General features: G+C 43.8%; 1 pseudogene across 1 annotated transcript; it reads left to right on the forward strand.

Moving 5' to 3' along the window:
- Nucleotides 1-325: 325 nt before the first annotated feature.
- Nucleotides 326-13460, forward strand: LOC311135356 (mixed lineage kinase domain-like protein; annotated as a pseudogene). Its single transcript has 10 exons — nt 326-746; nt 983-1073; nt 1599-1757; nt 1858-1958; nt 5106-5241; nt 5987-6071; nt 6311-6450; nt 6581-6634; nt 13171-13289; nt 13411-13460. The product of its transcript is annotated as a mixed lineage kinase domain-like protein (transcript).
- The last annotated feature ends 8137 nt before the right edge of the window (nt 13461-21597 follow it).

Consider the following 21597-nt stretch of genomic DNA (forward strand, 5'->3'; position numbering starts at 1 on the left):
TACTAAATGTACAACCAGTACCAAATAAAGTACCTCTAACGAGGAGGCAGAACGACAACGCAACACAGTGCGTTACAATAACAATTCCAGAGTACTGCACAGGATACCACCAACAGACAGGAAATAAAATAACACACAACTAACGAAAACAACCACAGGAAACTTATAAGGCACATAATCAAGACCAAACGGACACAGGTGTAACAGACAGACCAAACCAAACGAACATCGAAACATTCAACGGTGGCAGCTAGTACTCCGGGGACGACGAACGCTGAAGCCTGCCCGAACAAGGAGGAGGAGCAGCCTCGGCAGATTCCGTGACATGGGCATAGCGAAGAAGCTCTATTCTTTATGTGCTGAAGTGTAAGCCAATAAAAAGTGCTGTCAGCGTTTGGCCCAGCGCGTAAAAGCCTTGGCAAATACGGTGAGCATGGTAAAGGGGCTGGGGGAAGACCCTGCCCCTGTGGAGAACAGCCTGCGTGAGCTCAAACTCACCCTGGAAAATGCCCAGGACATGGTTGAGAATTACGCCAGCACCAACTTCATGAACCGCGTGTTAAAGGCCTACAAGCAGTGAGAAGAGCTTGAGAGTTAGACCATGCGCCTGAAAGATTCAGCTCAGATGCTGTCGCTAGCCCTGCAGGTGGATCACAGAGAGAAGCTACAGCAGATGTTCAGAGAGGACATGCAATTGAGAGAGGATAAGGCGGACAGGGAGATCGATAATCTGTAGCTGCAGAAATGTGAGACGCTGCTACCATGCAGTTTTTAGTGCAAGGTATTAATCATGTAGCTTCCCTGTATATGTGTACTGTGGTCACTGCCAGGAGGTCTGGGCTGTTTTATGGCCAGTCACTGATCCTGCCGACTACACCATATGTAGCGGTGTGTGTGTGTGTGTGTGTGTGTGTGTGTGTGTGTGTGTGGCTTGACTGGGGTTAATCACAGGCAGGTGACATTGTGAACATTTATCCCACAGTGCTACATGAGAAAGTGGAAGCAGTGTTTGGGAAAGTGGACTCCACCCAAGAAGATGTAAAATACATCAAAGCTGTTTTGGAAACATGCAAGTATGCCTCTATAGATTAATGTCCAATTGAATGAAACTAAGAAAGTTTAATCTTTATTTGTTTACTAGCTGTACTACTTAATTTGGAATCTGAACAACTATTGTTTCTCATTTCTCGTTGCCCTTGACCAGCGTCTGATGATAAAGGAGAATGTGGGTCTGTTTGCTTGTTCGTTCCTGTGTGGTTTATACCTTTCTCTGTTTTTGTTTGATACTACAATCACTCAAGTTCCACTCATACAAACTATATTGACGGCACTCTGTACAGATGAAAGTAGTGAGCATGCGATAGTAAACAATGGGTCAATCAAATCAGGTTACAAAACACAGCACAGTTTCAATCCTGCACCAGGAAAGCACCCCATGGTCTCTCAAGCCGCACTGTATTTTGCATGATGGTGTGTTGTCCTGTTGGACCTTCAGTTCTCTGTGTTATTGATGTGTTATGTTCCTAAGTCCATGTGTGACTTGCTATCTATCTCATTGACTTTGTTGTGTGTTTCCCATTGACAGTAATGAAGCCCAGTATTTTTTATCAAGACATCAGAGAGATCAAGCCAGAGGAGCTGATCTACAACGTGCCCAAAGAGCCCTTCATCAAAAATTCAGAGATATTCAAAGGAGAGTACAACAAATTCCCAGTGGCCATCAAAAGATACAGCTACTCAAGGAGTACAAGCCTGAGGTATGTAGCATAGCATACAAGATGTCTCAGAGAGGTCTTGTAATATCAACTTCAGTGCTAAACATCTATTTGTTTAATGGGTTATGTTTGTCCCACACAGTCAGGTGAGAACCATTTTTAAAAAGGAAGTGGGAACCATGAAGCACTTTGAATCACCAAACATCCTACAAATGGTTGGGATCTGTGTCCAGGAAGACAGCGGTGAGTGAGCTTCTCTATTTGTTATGCAGTATGTGAAATACTGTAGTTGCTGAAGAAATGGGAGACTGGATATAATCCAAATCACCTTTACTCGCCATGTACACCAGGAATTTGATTTGGTGAAATGGTGCTGCCACAGTAAACAGAATAATCAAACAGAATATACAGTGGGGGGAAAAAGTATTTAGTCAGCCACCAATTGTGCAAGTTCTCCCACTTAAAAAGATGAGAGAGGCCTGTAATTTTCATCATAGGTACACGTCAACTATGACAGACAAATTCAGGAAAAAAAATCCAGAAAATCACATTTATTTGCAAATTATGGTGGAAAATAAGTATTTGGTCACCTACAAACAAGCAAGATTTCTGGCTCTCACAGACCTGTAACTTCTTCTTTAAGAGGCTCCTCTGTCCTCCACTCGTTACCTGTATTAATGGCACCTGTTTGAACTTGTTATCAGTATAAAAGACACCTGTCCACAACCTCAAACAGTCACACTCCAAACTCCACTATGGCCAAGACCAAAGAGCTGTCCAAGGACACCAGAAACAAAATTGTAGACCTGCACCAGGCTGGGAAGACTGAATCTGCAATAGGTAAGCAGCTTGGTTTGAAGAAATCAACTGTGGGAGCAATTATTAGGAAATGGAAGACATACAAGACCACTGATAATCTCCCTCGATCTGGGGCTCCACGCAAGATCTCACCCCGTGGGGTCAAAATGATCACAAGAACGGTGAGCAAAAATCCCAGAACCACACGGGGGGACCTAGTGAATGACCTGCAGAGAGCTGGGACCAAAGTAACAAAGCCTACCATCAGTAACACACTACGCCGCCAGGGACTCAAATCCTGCAGTGCCAGACGTGTCCCCCTGCTTAAGCCAGTACATGTCCAGGCCCGTCTGAAGTTTGCTAGAGTGCATTTGGATGATCCAGAAGAGGATTGGGAGAATGTCATATGGTCAGATGAAACCAAAATAGAACTTTTTGGTAAAAACTCAACTCGTCGTGTTTGGAGGACAAAGAATGCTGAGTTGCATCCAACGAACACCATACCTACTGTGAAGCATGGGGGTGGAAACATCATGCTTTGTGGCTGTTTTTCTGCAAAGGGACCAGGACGACTGATCCGTGTAAAGGAAAGAATGAATGGGGCCATGTATCGTGAGATTTTGAGTGAAAACCTCCTTCCATCAGCAAGGGCATTGAAGATGAAACGTGGCTGGGTCTTTCAGCATGACAATGATCCCAAACACACCGCCCGGGCAACGAAGGAGTGGCTTCGTAAGAAGCATTTCAAGGTCCTGGAGTGGCCTAGCCAGTCTCCAGATCTCAACCCCATAGAAAATCTTTGGAGGGAGTTGAAAGTCTGTGTTGCCCAGCGACAGCCCCAAAACATCACTGCTCTAGAGGAGATCTGCATAGAGGAATGGGCCAAAATACCAGCAACAGTGTGTGAAAACCTTGTGAAGACTTACAGAAAACGTTTGACCTGTGTCATTGCCAACAAAGTGTATATAACAAAGTATTGAGAAACTTTTGTTATTGACCAAATACTTATTTTCCACCATAATTTGCAAATAAATTCATAACAAATCCTACAATGTGATTTTCTGGAATTTCTTTTCTCATTTTGTCTGTCATAGTTGACGTGTACCTATGATGAAAATTACAGGCCTCTCTCATCTTTTTAAGTGGGAGAACTTGCACAATTGGTGGCTGACTAAATACTTTTTTTCCCCACTGTAGATGAAGAATTTACACGAATCATGGTCAGAGATTTATTCATTGAGAATTCTGCCATTACAATTTCAGAGTCCATCTTTTATACTCATACGTCATACAAAAAAATCCCTCCCCTCTGTAGGCGGGCTGTAGTTTTCCACTCTTAAACTGCTCTCCTGACCATCAGTTCACACACACACACATACATACATACACACACACACACACACACACACACACACATGCATACACACTCATCATAGCCTACTCCCTGCATTACTCAGTTATTGCCGTTCTCACAATATTCTGCACCATGTTTTCATAACAGTTTCTCTACTCCCTAAATTCCTCAGTTATCAGTTGCCTTTGTTGTCTGGCCTAACTCTTACTCACATTGCTAAATAGTGGCTCAATGCCATAGCCTTTACTGGTCCTACACTCACACATTTCTAACACATTACACACAGTTTCAGGGTGTAATAATTAGTCATTAATAATTAATCTATCAGCAATGGAGTGGAACTATACATGCAGTCAGTCAGTGGTATGGATGATTTTCAATTACATATGTTGTAGAATTAAACACCTATATGCCTTAAAATGTTTATGGATTGAGAACCAGTTGAAGGGTTAATACAGAGCAGAGACATTTATGTGTTTTTCATAAACTCTCTGCAGCTGGTCTAGGTATGTCAATGACATGTGATGGCTGTGTGGAGATTGGAGTAACAATGGACCTAGTGTTATCATTTGTTTTGCTTATGACCCTATGACCTGACACATGGCCACATGCACATAATCTCAAGGGCCAGGGAGGATGGTAAATGATAAATGTTTAAATGTATGTATGTGTAATGAGATTAGGGAAAGGGTCTGCTACCAATATAATGAGATTAGGGAAGAGGCTTCCTGTGGAAAAGCGCCCATGACCTTTTGGAGTAAACCACATGTGACATTTGGACATTGAAAGATAAGGGTAGAGTGGCACTAAAATAAGTTAATCATTTGCCCTAAGGGGAGGGACTGTATATGCTATGTAACATGATTATGCATTTGTGTGTATAAAAGGGAGCTCTAAGCCAAAGAGAGACAGTTGTTGTTCCATGGAGCAAGCTCGGCTTTGTCATGCAAATAATAAAGTCTAATTCTTAGATTCACAAGCTCCGATGTCTTGAGAGATATTTTTGAGTTGACTATTTTTGAGTCAAATATTTCTACGACAGTGGCAGAGGGCAAATTGGCAACCACGTATGTGCAAGAATGTGTATAGCAAAGTACAGTTATAATGAGCAAAGTAATCACCAAGTGATTGCAGGATATGATATTACCATGTGATTTCAGGATATGATATCAAAATGTGATGATTATGTGCCCTTGTTGCATTTAATAATCCTCTTCTCTACCGTGGTTGTCCTGCAGGACCCATTCCAAACTTCCTCATTGTCATGGAGTTTTGTGAGAAGGGCAGTCTGAGAGAGGTGCTGGATTCCCAAAGCGACATGCTCTGGGACAGAAAGGCTCGCATGAGTCTGGACGCAGCACAGGGTGTCTACAGGTATACCACCATAGAAATGAATGTCTTTACCCTGTGCCCTACACAAGTAGACCAGTCACTACACATTTACATTTACATTTTAGTCATTTAGCAGACGCTCTTATCCAGAGCGACTTACAGGAGCAATTAGGGTTAAGTGCCTTGCTCAAGGGCACATCGGCAGATTTTTCACCTAGTCGGCTCTGGGATTAGAACCAGCCTATTGCACATGACACATAGAGCACTATCTCTATCATATTGTTACCATAAATGTGTTATATTGAAACAATAAAGAATCAATCTATAGTCTAATCTTTTAGTTGAATAATGTCTCTGTCGGGTAAAGTCCAAGCACCTTCCCTTTCTAGTTTCTACCCTTCCCACCCGACCTCTCCAAAAGTACAAAGGCGTGTGTCCTGTGCACACATGACAGGACTTCACCAGAGCGGTGGAATGCAATGCTAATAGCTGGCTAATAAAGTCGCAGCTCTGATGGCCCTGCCATGGCCAAGTGTCACAGGTAACACGGCAGGTTCAATTTGGCTATATTCAACAGAAGAACGTTAGATTCCTGTTCATGTGTCCATGATCCACCTACTAAAACTTCTGTCCACCAATATTAGTATGTTCTGTTTCTTCACTAAAACAATAGGTACACTGGATCTGTGCCCTGTGCCTCTCTCACCAAAGTTCAGAGCACTAGAAAGTGTACCTTAATCACATTGAGCTACCCTGTCAAGACTAGCTAATATTTATATCACTATAGATTGCACCAGTCTGAGGAAAAGTTTAAAGTGCATGGATGCATCAACAGCAGCAAGTTCCTGGTAGATGCCAGGTACAGAGTAAAGGTATGAGGTTCAATGCTGTCCACTACACAGCCATATGTGTTGGCACCACAAAGCGATAAACTCAGAAAGTAAGGCCACTGCTAAATAGAGGCAGATGGGTATATGATTGCAGCTAAATGTGTTTATATCAGTATATGTCAACGATATGTGATTGATGAGGTTGTTTTGAAGATGTGTAGTTGATGTTCCATGTTTACAGTGTTGAAGTACTCTATCGCAATTCTGTTGTGTGTGGTCAGCTGGCAGGTTTTAAGCTGGCCCAAACAGTGACGTCGTTGAAGAGGACTAAGGACTGGAAGAGCAGCTCCTTATGCTACAGCTCCCCTCAGCAGCTTGAGAGTATCAACCATCCCTACAACAAAGCTTGTGAGATGTACAGGTCTGCTTCCAATCACACATACAACACACTCTCAACTATTGTAAATTAATGTCAAAATCAAATAAATAATTTTTATATTCAAATTTTCTACTCCACGTTCACTCTGTTTGAATTGTTGTGTTCTTTGCTGTTTTGGCATTGTCCTGTGGGAGATTGCAACCCGCAAGATTCCCTTCAAAGGTGTGTCAACTCCATTAATTTAAATGCTGTGTGTAACAAACACTATCACCAATACCAGTGATACTATACAGTCGTGGTCAAAAGTATTGGTCTTCACAAAGTTTGCTGCTTCAGTGTTTTTAGATATTTTTGTCAGATGTTACTATGGTATACTGAAGTATAATTACAAGCATTCCATAAGTGTCAAAGGCTTTTATTGACAATTACATTAAGTTTATGCAAAGAGTCAATATTTGCAGTGTTGACCCTTCTTTTTCAAGACCTATGCAATCTCAAATCAAATCAAATCAAATTGTATTGGTCACATGCGCCGAATACAACAGGTGCAGACATTACAGTGAAATGCTTACTTACAGCCCTTAACCAACAGTGCATTTATTTTAAAAAAATAAAACAACAACAAAAAAAGTGTTGAGAAAAAAAGAGCAGAAGTAAAATAAAATAACAGTAGGGAGGCTATATATACAGGGGGGTACCGGTGCAGAGTCAATGTGCGGGGGCACCGGCTAGTTGAGGTAGTTGAAGTAATATGTACATGTGGGTAGAGTTAAAGTGACTATGCATAAATAATTAACAGAGTAGCAGCAGCGTAGAAAGGATGGGGTGGGGGGGCAGTGCAAATAGTCCGGGTAGACATGATTAGCTGTTCAGGAGTCTTATGGCTTGGGGGTAGAAGCTGTTGATAAGTCTTTTGGACCTAGACTTGGCACTCCGGTACCGCTTGCCGTGCGGTAGCAGAGAGAACAGTCTATGACTAGGGTGGCTGGAGTCTTTGACAATTTTGAGGGCCTTCCTCTGACACCGCCTGGTATAGAGGTCCTGGATGGCAGGAAGCTTGGCCCCAGTGATGTACTGGGCCGTACGCACTACCCTCTGTAGTGCCTTGCAGTCGGAGGCCAAGCAGTTGCCATACCAGGCGGTGATGCAACCAGTCAGGATGCTCTCGATGGTGCAGCTGTAGAATTTTTTGAGGATCTGAGGAACCATGCCAAATCTTTTCAGTCTCCTGAGGGGGAATAGGCTTTTTTGTGCCCTCTTCACGACTGTCTTGGTGTGTTTGGACCATGATAGTTCGTTGGTGATGTGGACAACAAGGAACTTGAAGCTCTCAACCTGTTCCACTACAGCCCCGTCGATGAGAATGGGGGCGTGCTCAGTCCTCTTTTTTTCCTGTAGTCCACAATCATCTCCTTTGTCTTGGTCACGTTGAGGGAGAGGTTGTTGTTCTGGCACCACACGGCCAGGTCTCTGACCTCCTCCCTATAGGCTGTCTCATCGTTGTGTCGTCGGCAAACTTAACTCTGCACCCTCTGCAGAGGGTGCACCCTCTGCACCCTCTGCACCCTCTGCACCCTCTGCACCCTTAACTCTGCACCAACTCTGCACCCTCTGCTGCAACTTGCCCATGCCCCCCCCGCTTCTCCTTCACACAAATTCAGACAGCTGATGTTTTGAAAGCGCTGCAAAATCTGGACCCCTACAAATCAGCTGGGCTAGACAATCTGGACCCTTTCTTTCTAAAACTAGCCGCTGAAATTGTCGCTACCCCTATTACTAGTCTGTTTAACCTCTCTTTCATAACGTCTGAGATCCCCAGAGATTGGAAAGCTGCCGCGGTCATCCCCCTCTTCAAAGGGGGTGACACTCTAGATCCAAACTGCTACAGACCTATATCCATCCTGCCCTGCCTTTCGAAAGTATTCGAAAGCCAAGTTAACAAACAGATCATCGACCATTTCGAATACCACCGTACCTTCTCCGCTATGCAATCCGGTTTCCGAGCTGGTCACGGGTGCACTTCAGCCACGCTCAAGGTCCTAAACGATATTATAACCGCGATTGATAATAGACAGTACTGTGCAGCCGTCTTCATCGACCTGGCCAAGGCTTTCGACTCTGTCAACCACCGCATTCTTATTGGCAGACTAAATAGCCTTGGTTTCTCAAATGACTGCCTCGCCTGGTTCACCAACTACTTCTCAGATAGAGTTCAGTGTGTCAAATCGGAGGGCCTGTTGTCTGGACCTATGGCAGTCTCTATGGGGGTGCCACAGGGTTCAATTCTTGGGCCGACACTTTTCTCCGTGTATATCAATGATGTCGCTCTTGCTGCTGGTGACTCTCAGATTCACCTCTACGCAGACGACACCATTTTGTATACATCTGGCCCTTCATTGGACACTGTGTTAACAAACCTCCAAACGAGCTTCAATGCCATACAACAATCCTTCAGTAGCCTCCAACTGCTCTTAAACACTAGTAAAACTAAATGCATGCTTTTCAATCGAACGCTGCTGGCACCCGCCCACCCGACTAGAATCACCACTCTCGACGGGTCTGACTTAGAGTATGTGGACAACTACAAATACCTAGGTGTCTGGTTAGACTGTAAACTCAACTTCCAGACTGACATAAAGAATCTCCAATCCAAAGTTAAATCTAGAATCGGCTTCCTATTTCGCAATAAAGCCTCCTTCACTCATGCTGCCAAACATGCCCTCGTAAAACTGACTATCCTACCGATCCTTGACTTCGGCGATGTAATTTACAAAATAGCCTCCAACACTCTACTCAGCAAATTGGATGTAGTCTATCACAGTGCCATCCGTTTTGTCTCCAAAGCCCCATACACTACCCACCACTGTGACCTGTACGCTCTTGTTGGCTGGTCCTCACTACATGTTCGTCGTCAAACCCACTGGCTCCAGGCCATCTATAAATCACTGCTAGGCAAATCCCCGCCTTATCTTAGCTCATTGGTCACCATAGCAGCACCCACCCGTAGTCTGCGCTCCAGCAGGTATATCTCACTGGTCATTCCCAAAGCCAACACCTCCTTTGGCCGCCATTCCTTCCAGTTCTCTGCTGCCAATGACTGGAACGAATTGCAAAAATCTCTGAAGCTGGAGACTCTTATCTCCCTCAATAACTTTAAGCATCAGTTGTCAGAGCACCTTACCGATCACTGCACCTGTACACAGCCCATCCGAAATTAGCCCACCCAACTACCTCATCCCTATATTGTTATTTATTTTGCTCTTTTGCACCCCAGTATCTCTATTTGCACATAATCTCTTGCACATCTAGCATTCCAGTGTTAATACTATTGTAATTATTCTGCACTATAGCCTATTTATTACCTTACCTCCATAACTTGCTACATTTGCACACACTGTATATATATTTTCTGTTGTATTTCTGACTTTATGTTTTTTTTTTACCCCATATGTAACTCTGTTGTTTTTATTGCACTACTTTGCTTTATCTTGGCCAGGTCGCAGTTGTAAATGAGAACCTGTTCTCAACTGGCTTACCTGGTTAAATAAAGGTGAAAAAAAATTTAAAAAAAAAAGAAAAAAAAAAAAAGTTGGAGTCGTGCCTGGCCATGCAGTCATGGGTGAACAGAGAGTCCAGGAGGGGACTGAGCACGCACCCCTGAGGGGCCCCCGTGTTTAGGATCAGTGTGGCAGATGTGTTGTTACCTACCCTTACCACCTGGGGGTGGCCCGTCAGGAAGTCCAGGATCCAGTTGCAGAGGGAGGTGTTTAGTCCCAGGATCCTTAGCTTAGTGATGAGCTTAGAGGGCACTATGGTGTTGAATGCTGAGCTGTAGTCAATGAATAGCATTCTCACGTAGGTGTTCCTCTTGTCCAGGTGGGAAAGGGCAGTGTGGAGTGCAATAGAGATTGCATCATCTGTGGATCTGTTGGGGCGGTATGCAAATTGGAGTGGGTCTAGGGTTTCTGGGATAATGCTGTTGATGTGAGCCATGACCAGCCTTTCAAAGCACTTCATGGCTACAGATGTCAGTGCTACGGGTCGGTAGTCATTTAGGCAGGTTATCTTAGAGTCCTTGGGCACGGGGACTATGGTGGTCTGCTTGAAACATGTTGGTATTACAGACTCAGTCAGGGACATGTTGAAAATGTCAGTGAAGACGCTTGCCAGTTGGTCAGCACATGCTCGGAGTACACGTCCTGGTAATCCGTCTGGCCCTGCGGCCTTGTGAATGTTGACCTGCTTAAAAGTCTTACTCACATCGGCTACGGAGAGCGTGATCACATAGTCATCCGGAACAGCTGGTGCTCTCATGCATGCTTCAGTGTTGCTTGCCTCGAAGCGAGCATAGAAGTGGTTTAGCTCGTCTGGTAGGCTTGTGTCACTGGGCAGCTCGTGGCTGTGCTTCCCTTTGTAGTCTGTAATAGTTTTCAAGCCCTGCCACATCCGACGAGCGTCAGAGCCAGTGTAGTACGATTCAATCTTAGTCCTGTATTGACTCTTTGCTTGTTTGATGGTTCGTCGGAGGGCATAGCGGGATTTCTTATAAGCGTCCGGGTTAGAGTCCCATTCCTTGAAAGCGGCAGCTCTACCCTTTAGCTCAGTGCGGATGTTTCCTGTAATCCATGGCTTCTGGTTGGGGTATGTACGTATGGTCACTGTGGGGACGACATCATCGATGCACTTATTGATGAAGCCAGTGACTGATGTGGTGTACTCCTCAATGCTGTCTGAAGAATCCCGGAACATGTTCCAGTCTGTGGTAGCAAAACAGTCCTGTAGCTTAGCATCTGCGTCATCTGACCACTTTTTTATTAACCGAGTCACTGGTGCTTCCTGCTTTAGTTTTTGCTTATAAGCAGGAATCAGGAGGATAGAGTTATGGTCAGATTTGCCAAATGGAGGGCGAGGGAGAGCTTTGTATGCATCTCTGTGTGTGGAGTAAAGGTGGTCTAGAGTTTTTTTTCCTCTGGTTGCACATTTAACATGCTGGTAGAAATGAGGTAGAACGGATTTAAGTTTCCCTGCATTAAAGTCCCCGGCCACTAGGAGCGCTGCATCTGGATGAGCGTTTTCCTGTTGATTTATGGCCCTGGCATGCTGTCAATTAACTTCTGGGCCACATCCTGACTGATGGCAGCCCATTCTTGCATAATCAATGCTTGGAGTTTGTCCGAATTTTGGGTTTTTGTTTGTCCACCCGCCTCTTGAGGATCGACCACAAGTTCTCAATGGGATTAAGGTCTGGGGAGTTTCCTGGCCATGGACCCAAAATGTCGATGTTTTGTTCCCAGAGCCACTTAGTTATCACTTTTGCCTTATGGCAAGGTGCTCCATCATGCTGGAAAAGGCATTGTTCGTCACCAAACTGTTCTTGGATGGTTGAGAGAAGTTGCTCTCTGAGGATGTGTTGGTACCATTCTTTATTCATGGCTGTGTTCTTAGGCAAAATTGTGAGTGAGCCCACTCCCTTGGCTGAGAAGCAACCCCACACATGAATGGTCTCAGGATGCTTTACTGTTGGCATGACACAGGACTGATGGTAACGCTCACCTTGTCTTCTCTGGACAAGGTGTTTTCCGGATGCCCCAAACAATCGGAAAGGGGATTCATCAGAGAAAATTACTTTACCCCAGTCCTCAGCAGTCCAATCCCTGTACCTTTTGCAGAATATCAGTCTGTCCCTGATGTTTTTCCTGGAGAGAAGTGGCTTCCTCGCTGCCCTTCTTGACACCAGGCCATCCTCCAAAAGTCTTCGCCTCACTGTGCGTGCAGATGCACTCACACCTGCCTGCTGCCATTCCTGAGCAAGCTCTGCACTGGTGGTGCCCTGATCCCGCAGCTGAATCAACTTTAGGAGACGGTCCTGGAGCTTGCTGGACTTTCTTGGGCGCCCTGAGGCCTTCTTCACAACAATTGAACCTCTCTCCTTGAAGTTCTTGATGATCCGATAAATGGTTGATTTAGGTGCAATCTTACTAGCAGCAATATCCTTGCCTGTGAAGCCCTTTTTGTGCAAAGCAATGATGACGGCATGTGTTTCCTTGCAGGTAACCATGGTTAACAGAGGAAGAACAATGATTTCAAGCACCACTCTCCTTTTAAAGCTTCCAGTCTGTTATTCTAACTCAATCCACCTCTTTAAGGAATACCTGGGATAGGATAAAGTAATCCTTCTACCCCCCGCCCTTACTCCAACCCACCCCACCCCCCCCCCCCACCCCCCCCCCCCCCCAAAAAAAAAAAAAAAAAAAAAAACATTGTAAAGTGGTTATCCCACTGGCTATAAGGTGAATGCACCTATTTGTAAGTCGCTCTGGATAAGAGCGTCTGCTAAATGATGTAAATGTAAAATGTAAATGTAATCAGCATGACAGATGCATGACTGATCTCCAGCCTTGTTCATGAGAGAATCACTGACATAATGTCAGCTGGTCCTTTTGTGGCAGGGCTGAAATGCAGTGAAAATGTTTTGGGGGGATTAAGTTCATTTTCATGGCAAAGAGGGACTTGGCAATTAATTGCAATTCATCTGATCACTCTTCATAACATTCTGGAGTATATGCAAATTGCCATCATAAAAACTGATGCAGCAGACTTTGTGAAAATTAATATTTGTGTCATTCTCAAAACTTTTGACCACAACTGTATATCTGAAAATAGCATGGTTGGGTTTTTTCTCTCTCTATAAGCATGCAGTAGTTGCTCTGTCATATTTAGAAATGTATCATTCCATTTCTGTCCTCTTGTCCTTCTGATCAGACTGGTCACACAAAAAGAAAAATATACTGAACCTTTTCTTGAAGACTGCCCTCAACAGTTGGGAGAACTGATCAATGACTGTCGCTCCTACGACAGCTTCTACAGGCCAACAGCGGGAGGTAATACAACACAATTAAATGGCATATGATGAATGTACAGGAACATACAGCTGTTCCATATGGATTCCTATTTGTCATCTCAGTTATTCTTGTTTACTAATCAAGTTTCTCTGTTCCACAGTGTTGGTGGACAAGCTGCGCAATGTGGTGGAGAAGTTAGAGGAGGACTAACAAACACAGAGGTCCATCTCCATCTCTCAGAAACATGGCTGGAGAAGAGAAAAACCAAGAACCACTATCATCCCCATTCCCCAGTTCAAAGGAAGACCAACTGACCCCTTACCGAAAAAAATGGGCTTCTGGCAAACCTTTGTCCAATTTGTCGCAAATTGTGAACTTCTGGCAAACAATCCTGGGAAACATGTGGCAAACATTATATTGTTTGCTGCAAATTTAATGCAAGCTCAATATGAATATGAAAATTAGATCAGGTTTTTGGTTACTGTATGTTGACATTGAAATGTTGTATCTACATAAACCAAATCACATAACTTTAAATGAACTTGAAATCATTAGCATGGTAATGACGAAAAGAGCAAAGACTGGATATTTCCCAAATAAATTGTTTATTTAATATTTTTATGTAACTACCACATTTACATGAGAGAAATGTGAACACTATGGGGATGTTGACCTTAGGATGTTTAAAGGGGTAACTACATAATTATTTACATTAGACAAGCGATAACTGAGCAATAGATTTCAACCAATGGAATTTTTGTAATTAAAACTAAAACTAAATCAAACCCAGTTCAGAACTATTGCCTGTGGAAGTCCTTCATTCAAAGCTTGTTGAATGCATGCACTGAAACAATAAGAAAACACAAAACAGAAAAAAATAGGACACTAAAATGTGTTATATTAGCATCTTTAAAAAATTGAGATTGAGATATGCCTAATATGGCAATTCATATAATCTTTCCAAAATGAATTATTGTTACACAAAAAAATGCTGGGTTAAAAATAGTCATTAATCATACAAATATATGAAGATTTATGTGCAACAGTAGTTTAACTAAAGGCAAACAAGCACATAGCATACAGTAGGCAAAAAGCTAGCAAAAATGCATTAAAACAAACAAAAAGTCCATCTAACAGAGCTATAAATAGTGCCTTAAGAGCATATTAGCATTGGAATATGAAGGGGAAGGGGATACCTAATCAGTTGCACAACTGAATGCATTCAACCAAAATGTGTCTTCTGCATTTAACCCAACCCCACTGAATCAGAGGTGCGGGGGGCTTCCTTAAATCGACATCCATGTCTTCGGCGCCTTGGGAGCAGTTGTTGTTGGGGGTTAACTGCCTTGCTCAAGGGCAGAACGACAGGTTTTTCCACCTTGCTGGCTCTGGGATTTCAACCTGCGACCTTTCGGCTACTGGCCCAATGCTCTTAACCGCTAGGCTTAATCACTAGGGGGGAGATTTTAAGGGATAGTTTCACCCACATTTCTAAATTACTACATTTGATGAGGGAAGGGTTGATAGGCCAGGTCAAATGGTTGAACAAAAGTCAAGGGAGTGATGAACGAGCAAAACAAATGAATCTTTATCCCTAAGTGCCCATGAGCTGCTCCCAGCCTGTGATGTGTTTGTTGTGTGTCAGGTTGGTCACTGTGACAGAATATCTGTGCAAATGACCAATAAAGCAAGTATAGTAAAATGAAGGCCAGACTATTGTGAGGAAAATGTTGTTGTCTGAAGAGATAACCTTGAATTGCACATCTTGTCTCATACAATCATTGGTTCCTGTAGGTGCTGGGTAGAGATATGATGGGGAGACGGTCATGACCACCTCCTCAGACCTTTTGGCAGAACGCCCAGAATATGTCCTATAAGATAAGATAGAAGATGGTGCCAGTCACATGCAGGAACCAACCCTATTCAGACCACTTGAGTATTTCCAGATTTTGTTACATTACAGACTTATTCAAAAATTGATAAAGCAGAAATTTTTGCAAGTTTGATAAGAATTAAAAACTCAAATATCACATTTACATAAGTATTCAGAACCTTTACTCAGTACTTTGTTGAAGCACCTTTGGCAGCAATTACAGCCTCAAGTCTTCTTGGGTATGACGCTACAAGCTTGGCACACCTGTATTTGGGGAGTTTCTCCCATTCTTATCTGCAGATCCTCTCAAGCTCTGTCAGGTTGGATGGGGAGCGTCGCTGCACAGCTATTTTCAGGTCTCTCCAGAGATGTTCGATCGGGTTCAAGTCCGGGCTCTGGCTGGGCCACTCAAGGACATTCAGAGACTTGTCCCGAAGCCACTCCTGCGTTGTCTTGGCTTTTTGCTTAGGGTCGTTGTCCTGTTGGAAGGTGAACCTTCGCCCCAGTCTGAGGCCCTGAGCGCTCTGGAGCAGGTTTTCATCAAGGATCTCTCTGTACTTTGCTCCGTTCATTTTTCCCTCCTGCCTAGTCTCCTAGTCCCTGCCGCTGAAAAACATCATGATACTGCCACCACAATGCTTCACCGTAGGGATGGTGGCAGGTTTCCTCCTGACGTGACGCTTGGCATTCAGGTCAAAGAGTTCAATCTTGGTTTCATCAGACCAGAGAATCTTGTTTCTCATGGTCTGAGAGTCTTTAGGTGCCTTTTGGCAAACTCCAAGTGGGCTGTCATGTGCCTTTACTGAGGAGTGGCTTCCGTCTGGCCACTCTACCATAAAGGCCTGATTGGTGGAGTGCTGCAGAGATTGTTGTCCTTCTGGAAGGTTCTCCCATCTCCACAGAGGAACTCTGGAGGTCTGTCAGAGTGACCATCGGGTTCTTGGTAACCTCCCTGACCAAGGCCCCGATTGCTCAGTTTGGCCGGGCGGGCGGCCAGCTCTAGGAAGTGTCTTGGTGGTTCCAAAATTATTCCATTTAAGAATGATGGAGGCCACTGTGTTCTTGGGGACCTTCAATGCTGCAGAAATGTTTTGGTATCCTTCCCCAGATCTGTGCCTTGACACAATCCTGTCTCGGAGCTCTATCAACAATTCCTTCGACCTCATGGCTTGTTTTTGCTCTGACATGCACTGTCAACTGTGGGACCTTATATAGACAGGTGTGTGCCTTTCTAAATCATGTCCAATCAATTGAATTTACCAAATGTCTAAAAACCTGTTTTCGCTTTGTCATAATGGGGTATTGTGTGTAGATTGATAACGAAAAATATGTATTTATAATTATTATTTTAGAAAAAGGCTGTAACGTAACAAAATATGGAAAAAGTCAAGGGGTCTGAATACTTTCTGATTGGGACTACCCCCGGGGAGCTCCCGACCGACGTGTACTATGGTGCATTACGTTTGATGGAACCTCTCCAGCTTGCTGATAATAAAGAATTACTCTTTTAAGTTTGACTTTGAGTCCCTGGTGGTAATTTCCACAACACTACCCATGGTAGCAGTTCATATAATGTTTTTAGTCTCAAAGTGGCTGCATGGTTCTAAGAGGCTCTGGTGAAGTTAAGTCTTTCAAGTTTCCATTAAGGTTGTACTATTGGTTAACAATGACAATGTGGAACGCGTAGATGCTGTTTTTCACACCCTTATAAAAAAAGATTGCAGTTTTGAAACTGCAGTAAAAGTGCAGTAACTGCAGTCGAACTGCAACTCCACTGCAAAATTACTGCAGTAAAAAAAGGTGTTATTTTGGACGCAGTATTTGCATCATACTGCATTTATACAGCACTCTGATTGCAATATTTGTTTTATAAGGGCAGGGTAAAAGAAAATCTGTGTTTTTCCCCCAAAAAATCTCTGTCACCACTCTCAAAAAGGAATTTCAGTTTTACTTACCCTCAAACTTTGCAATCAAAGAGGCCAGGTTCCACTCATTCAGCGTATCCTTTACAAAGCTGTCCATTGGCCTAGACCTCTGCATTTAAGTACATAAAGAAATGTTAGAAACATAGCTAGCTAGCTAGCTTAGCTCTACTAACCTGGCTACATCAAATTTCAAGCAAACTCTAATGTTAGCTAGCTAACAGAATTTAGATCCATCCTCAACTTCACAAGTCTGACTAAAGCTGCCACTGTCAGAACTTAGAAACCATTCAAAACCAGTACAGTAATGCTAGCTAATTCAATCAATCACCATGCAAGCATGAGATAACCCTGCCAAATAACTTGGTTAAATTAACACAGATGGAAAATAAGTCAAATCTAGCTATGGTAATTTAGCTAGCCAGCTAACTTAGCTAATGTTAGCTAATGAGTGAAACAGTATCCGAGACGGTCCAGAAGAAGTGTCAGACTTGGCTAGAGACATACACTATATCTATGTGGACACCCCTTCAAATGAGTGAATTTTGATATTTCAGCCACACCCGTTGCTGACAGGTGTATAAAATCGAGCACACAGCCATGCAATCTCCAAAGCCAAACATTGGCAGTAGAATGGCCTTAATGAAGAGCTCAGTGACTTTCAACGTGGCACTGTCATTGGATGCCACCTTCCCAACAAGCCACATTTCTGCCCTGCTAGAGCTGCCCCGGTCAGCTGTAAGTGCTGTTATTGTGAAGTGGAAACATCTAGTTATTGTGAAGTGGAAACATCTAGGGACAACAACGGCTCAGCCGTCAAGTGGTAGGCCACACAAACTCACAGTACAGGACTGCCGAGTGCTGAAGCGCGTAGCGCATACAAATCGTCTGTCCTCTGTTGCAACACTCACTACCAAGTTCCAAACTGGCTCTGGAAGCAATGTCAGCACAATAAGTGTTCGTCGGGAGCTTCATGAAATGGGTTTCCAAGGCCGAGCAGCCGCACACAAGCCTAAGATCACCATGCGCAATGCCAAACGTCGGCTGGAGTGGTGTAAAGCTCGCCGCCATTGGAATCTGGGGCAGTAGAAACGCATTCTCTGGAGTGATGAATCACGCTTCACTATCTGGCAGTCCGACGGACTAATCTGGGTTTGGCAGTTGCCCGAATGCATAGTGCCAACTGTGAAGTTTGGTGGAGGAGGAATAATGGTCTAGGGCTGTTTTTCATGGTTCGGGCTACACCCCTTATTTCCAGTTAAGGGAAATCTTAACGCTACAGCATACAATGACATTCTAGACAATTCTGTGCTTGCAACGTTGTGGCAACAGTTTGGGGAAGGCCCTTTCCTATTTCACCATGACAATGCCCCCGTGCACAAAGCAGAAATGGTTTGTCGAGATCGGTGTGGAAGAACTTGACTGGCCTGCACAGAGCCCTGACCTCAACCCCATTTAACACCTTTGGGATTTTGGGCCAATTGTGCGCCGCCCTATGGGACTCCCAATCACGGCCGGTTGTGATACAGCCTGGAATCCAACCAGGGGGTCTGTAGTGACGCCTCAAGCACTGAGATGCAGTGCCTTAGACCGCTGCGCCACTCGGGAGCCTCGGGATGAACTGGAACACCGACTTCGAGCCAGGCCTAATCGCCCAACATCAGTGCCCTACCTCACTAATGCTCTTATGGCTGAATCCTTTTTGGCCCTTTTGGCCATGCAGTGTAGTTACAGTGGTTTCAGGAAGTATTCAGATCCCTTCACTTTTTCCAAATATTGTTACGTTACATTCTTGTTCTAAAATGGATTACTTTTTTTTCCCTCATCAATCTACACATAATAACCCACAATGACAAAGCGAAAACAGGTTTTTTGAAATGTTAGCATATTTATTACAAATTAAAAACAGAAATACCTTATTTACATAGGTATTCAGACATTTTGCTATGAGACTCGAAGTTGAGCTCAGGTGCATCCTGTTTCCATTGATCATCCTTAAGATGTTTCTACACCTTGATTGGAGTCCACCTGCGGTAAATTCAATTGATTGGACATGATTTGGAAAGGAACACACCTGTCTATATAAGGTCCCACAGTTGACAGTGCATGTCAGAGCAAAAACCAAGCCATGAGGTTGAAGGAATTGTCCATAGAGCGCCGAGACAGCATTGTGTCGAGTCACAGATCTGGAGAAGGGTACAAAAAAAATTCTGCAGCATTGAAGGTCCCCAAGAACACAGTGGCCTCCATCATTCTTAAATGGAAGAAGTTTGGAACCACCAAGACTCTTCCTAGAGCTGTCAGAACGGCCAAACTGAGCAATCGGGGGAGAAGGGCCTTGGTCAGGGAGGTGACCAAGAACCCGATGGTTACTCTGACAGAGCTCCAGAGTACCTCTGGGGAGATGGAGAACCTTCCAGAAGGACAACCATCTCTGCAGCACTCCACAAATCAGGCCTTTATGGTAGAGTGGCCAGACGGAAGCCACTCCTCAGTAAAAGGCAGATGACAGCCCACTTGAGTTTGCCAAAAGGCACCTAAAGGACAGACAAGATTCTCTGGTCTGATGAAACCAAGATTGAACTATTTGGCCTGAATGCCAAGTGTTACATCTGGAAGAAACCTGGCACCATCCCTACGGTGAAGCATGGTGGTGGCAGAATCATGCTGTGGGGAATTGTTTTCAGCGGCAGGAACTGGGAGACTTGTCAGGATCGACGGCAAGGAGAACGGAGCAAAGTACAGAGAGATCCTTGATGAAAACCTGCTCCAGAGCGCTCAGGACCTCAGACTAGGGCGAAGGTTCACCTTCCAAAAGGACAACGACCCTAAGTACACAGCCAAGACAACGCAGGAGTGGCTTCGGGACAAGTCTCTGAATGTCCTTGAGTGGCCCAGCCAGAGCCCGGACTTGAACCCGATCAAACATCTCTGGAGAGACCTGAAAATTGCTGTGCAGCGATGCTCCCCATCCAACCTGACAGAGCTTGAGAGGATCTGCAGAGAAGAATGGGAGAAACTCCGTAAGGTGTCCCAAGCTTGTAGAGTCATACCCAAGAAGACTCAAGGCTGTAATCGCTGCCAAATGTGCTTTAACAAAGTACTGAGTAAAGGGTCTGAATACTTATGTAAATGTGATTTTTCAGTTATTTATTTTTAATACATTTGCACACAAAAAAAAACAGTTTTTGGTTTGTCATTATGGAGTATTGTGTGTAGATTGATGAGGGAAAAAAACGATTTATCCAATTTTAGAATAACGCTGTAACGTAACAAAATGTGGAAAAAGTCAAGGGGTCTGAATACATTCTGAATGCACTGTAGCTAGCTACAGTAATTAGCCAGCCAAACGTGGACAAAAAACATACATTTAGTTATACCGCGACAATACTTCAGTAAACTAGCAAATAAAATGGCTAGCTAGGTAATGGTCATTAGCTAACGCTCAAGCTAACGTTAGTTAGCTACCTATTTATGATAGGACAACCTATTTAACCTGAATAACCATCAAATACTGTACATAACATAGTTTGTTACTTACCAGTTTCAGTCAGCCACAACACCCATAGTCTGTTGAAATAATGATAGACATGTTCTACTCAGTCAGTTACTCAGTCGCACTACAACTAGAAGACTTGCAAATTGCCACGTCTCGAAACTTCTGCTCAAGTTCTGGTGGCGGGAAAATTAACCCACTGGCTGGGTCAAATAACCATAACCCAACCTTAATAACCCAGCACCAACAACCCACCCTTGCTGTATTTACAGAAAACAACCAAACTATTGACCCAATGCCTGCAACCCAGCAATTGGGTCATCAAACAACCCAGCATTTTTCAGAGTGTAAATTACATCTCAAAGCCATGCATGAAAGTAGCCTTGACCTGTCTGATCCACACATACTTATCTGTTGATTGAAGGCCTCAATATGATAGCTAATGTTAGCTAGCTAAGCGCTAGCCAGTCAGTGGCGCTGACAGATTGAAACTGGTATCAACAAAATGTGTTTCAATGTATCCCATAACACATGACATTGCTACCTAATTAAGTTAGACACTCACTTGACAAATTTGGTAGGTAGTTAGCTACATAGCTTGGTTTCCATTTTACAACATATTTTTCTAATCCCCCTGGTTGGTCATCAAATGTTACTGGTCTTGGAACTCAAGTGTTCACCAGAAATGGCATCAGTGGCAATAAATGTTGTGGCCACAGGTTTGCCACAGATTCAAATAGAATCGTGAGAGAATTGTCTGCCAGAAAAAAAACTCTGGCAAACTGTTTGCCACTAGTGCCAATAAATGTTATTGTTGCCAAAGGTTTGCCGCAGATTCACCACTATTGGCAAACATTTGCAAACTACTGGCAACATTTGATGGCCCACAGGATAATTGGTTAGCTAGCGTGTCACCACAGAAAAGTCTGACTACACAAATGGTAAGCTAATGTTAACTAGCTAGCTAGCTAAATATTGCCTTGTGGGTTAGCTAGTTAGGCACCTTCGTTGGCTAGATAGCTACATTAGCTAAAGTTGGCTAGCTAGCTCACAAAG

The sequence above is a fragment of the Coregonus lavaretus genome (genome assembly GCF_964263955.1).
Source record: "Coregonus lavaretus genome assembly, chromosome: 9".
Lineage (NCBI taxonomy): Eukaryota > Metazoa > Chordata > Actinopteri > Salmoniformes > Salmonidae > Coregonus > Coregonus lavaretus.